Genomic DNA, 3,309 nt, shown 5'->3' with positions numbered 1-3,309 from the left:
ACAATAGTAAAAGGTCCTATTTATAATAAACTAGCTACTAGGGTTTACATGAGTAAGTAATTGATGTATAAATCCACTTCCTGGGCCCACTTGGTGTGTGTTTGGGCTGAGCCTGAGTGTTGCACGTGTAGAGGCCATTTGTGGAGTTGAACGCCAGTTTCTGTGCCAGTTTGGGCGTTCAACTCTGGTTTTGGATCCTTTTCTGGCGCTGGACGCCAGATTTGGGCAGAAGGCTGGCGTTGAACGCCAGTTTACATCGTCTATTCTTGGCCAAAGTATGGACTATTATATATTGCTGGAAAGCCCTGGATGTCTACTTTCCAACTCAATTGGAAGCGCGCCATTTCGAGTTCTGTAGCTCCAGAAAATCTACTTTGAGTGCAGGGAGGTCAGAATCCAACAGCATCAGCAGTCCTTCTTCAACCTCTGAATCTAATTTTTGCTCAAGTCCCTCAATTTCAGCCAGAAAATACCTGAAATCACAGAAAAACACACAAACTCATAGTAAAGTCCAGAAATGTAAATTTAACATAAAAACTAATGAAAACATCTCTAAAAGTAACTAGATCCTACTAAAAACAATGCCAAAAAGCGTATAAATTATCCGCTCATCACAACACCAAACTTAAATTGTTACTTGTCCCCAAGCAACTGAAAATCAAATAGGATAAAAAGAAGAGAATATACTATAAATTCCAAACTATCAATGAAACATAGCTGCAATCATATGAGCGGGACTTATAGCTTTTTGCCTCTTGAATAGTTTTGGCATCTCACTTTATCCATTGAGGTTCAGAATGATTGGCATCTATAAGAACTTCAAATTTCGAATAGTGTTATTGACTCTCCTAGTTTAGTATGATGATTCTTGAACACAGCTTTTTTATGAGTCTTGGCCGTGGCCCTAAGCACTTTGTTTTTCAGTATTACCACCCGATACATAAATGCCACAGACACATAATTGGGTGAACCTTTTCAGATTGTGACCCAGCTTTGCTAGAGTCCCCAATTAGAGGTGTCCAGGGTTCTTAAGCACACTCTTTTTTTTTTTTGCTTTGGACCTTGACTTTAACCGCTCAGTCTCAAGTTTTCACTTGACACCTACACGCCACAAGCACATGGTTAGGGACAGCTTGGTTTAGCCGCTTAGACCAGGATTTTATTCCTTTAGGCCCTCCTATCCACTGATGCTCAAAGCCTTGGGATCCTTTTTATTTGCCCTTGCCTTTTGGTTTTAAGGGTTATTGGCTTTTTGCTCTTGCCTCTTGGTTTTAAGAGCTTTTGGCTTTTTCTGCTTGCTTTTTCTTTTTCTTTCTATTATTTTTTTTTTCGCCTATTTTTTTTCTGCAAGCTTTGTTCTTTGCTGCTTTTTCTTGCTTCAAGAATCATTTTTATGATTTTTCAGATTATCAAATAACATGTCTCCTAGTCATCATTCTTTCAAGAGCCAACATATTTAACATTCTTAAACAACAACTTCAAAAGACATATGCACTGTTCAAGCATTCATTCAGAAAACAAGAAGTATTGTCACCACATCAATATAATTAAGCTAAGTTCAAGGATAAATTCAAAACTCATGTACTTCTTGTTCTTTTGAATTAAAACATTTTTCATTTAAGAGAGGTGATGGATTCATAGGACATTTATAACTTTAAGACAAAGTTACTAACTACTAATGATCATGTAATGAAGACACAAACATAGATAAGCACATAACATAGAAAACGAAAAACAGAGAAAGCAAGAACAAGGAATGAATCCACCTTAGTGATGGTGGCGTTTCCTCCTTGAGGAACCAATGATGTCCTTGAGCTCTTCTATGTCTCTTCCTTGTCTTTGTTGCTCCTCCCTCATTGCTTTTTGATCTTCTCTTATTTCATGAAGCATGATGGAGTGCTCTTGATGTTCCACCCTTAGTTGTCCCATATTGGAACTTAATTCTCCTAGGGAGGTGTTTATGTGCTCCCAATAGTTTTGTGGAGGAAAGTGCATTTGAGGCATTTCCGGAATCTCATGGTGATGAGCTTCATACGCCTCTTGAGCTCCATGAGTGGGCTCTCTTGCTTGCTCCATCTTTTTCTTAGTGATGGGCTTGTCCTCTTTGATGAGGATATCTCCCTCTATGTCAATCCCAGCTGAATTGCATAGGTGGCAAATGAGGTGAGGAAAGGCTAACCTTGCCATAGTGGAGGACTTGTCAGCCACCTTGTAGAGTTCTTGAGGTATAATCTCATGAACTTCCACCTCTTCTCCAATCATGATGCTATGGATCATGATGGCCCGGTCTGTAGTAACTTCAGACCGGTTGCTAGTGGGAATGATTGAGCATTGAATGAACTCCAACCATCCTCTAGCTATAGGCTTGAGGTCCAATCTTCTTAGTTGAACCGGCTTGCCTTTGGAGTCAACCTTCCATTGAGCTCCTTCTACACATATGTCCATAAGGACTTGGTCCAACCTTTGATCAAAGTTGACTCTCCTTGTGTAGGGGCGTGCGTTCTCTTCCATGTTTGGCAAGTTGAACGCCAACCTCACATTTTCCGGACTAAAATCTAAGTATTTCCCCCGAACCATTGTAACATAGTTCTTTGGATCCGGGTTCTTACTTTGATCATGGTTCTTGGTGATCCATGCATTGGCATAGAACTCTTGAACCATTAAGATGCCGACTTGTTGGATGGGATTTGTTAGAACTTCCCAACCTCTTCTTTGAATTTCATGTCGGATCTCCGGATACTCATTTCTTTTGAGTTTGAAAGGGACCTCAGGGATCACCTTTTTCTTGGCCACAACATCATAGAAGTGGTCTTGATGGGCTTTGGAGATGAACCTTTCCATCTCCCATGACTCGGAGGTGGAAGCTTTTATCTTCCCCTTCCCCTTTCTAGAGGATTCTCCGGTCTTAGGTGCCATCAATGGTAATGGAAAAACAAAAAAGCTATGCTTTTACCACACCAAACTTAGAATATTGCTCGCCCTCGAGCAATAAACAAAAGAATAGAAGAAGAAGAAGAAGAAATATGGAAAGGGAGAGGGAGATGTGGTTTCGGCCAAGAGGAGTGTAGAGAGGTGTGTTGTGTGAATTTGATGAAGAATGAAGGTCTTTATATAGGGAAGGGAGGGGGGGTTAAGGTTCGGCCATATGGGTGGGTTTGGGTGGGAAATTGGTTTTGAATTTTGAAGGTAGGTGGAGTTTATGAGGTAGGTTTATGGGGAAGAGTGGATGGATGTGAGTGGTGAAGAGGTGATGGGGAAGAGAGTTTGAGGTGATTGGTGAAGGGTTTTTGGGGAAGAGTGTTTGTGGGG

The sequence above is a fragment of the Arachis hypogaea genome, chromosome 15 (genome assembly GCF_003086295.3).
Source record: "Arachis hypogaea cultivar Tifrunner chromosome 15, arahy.Tifrunner.gnm2.J5K5, whole genome shotgun sequence".
In the NCBI taxonomy this organism is placed as follows: domain Eukaryota; kingdom Viridiplantae; phylum Streptophyta; class Magnoliopsida; order Fabales; family Fabaceae; genus Arachis; species Arachis hypogaea.
The sequence above is the reverse complement of the archived record's forward strand: the minus strand, read 5'-3'. Positions refer to the sequence as shown.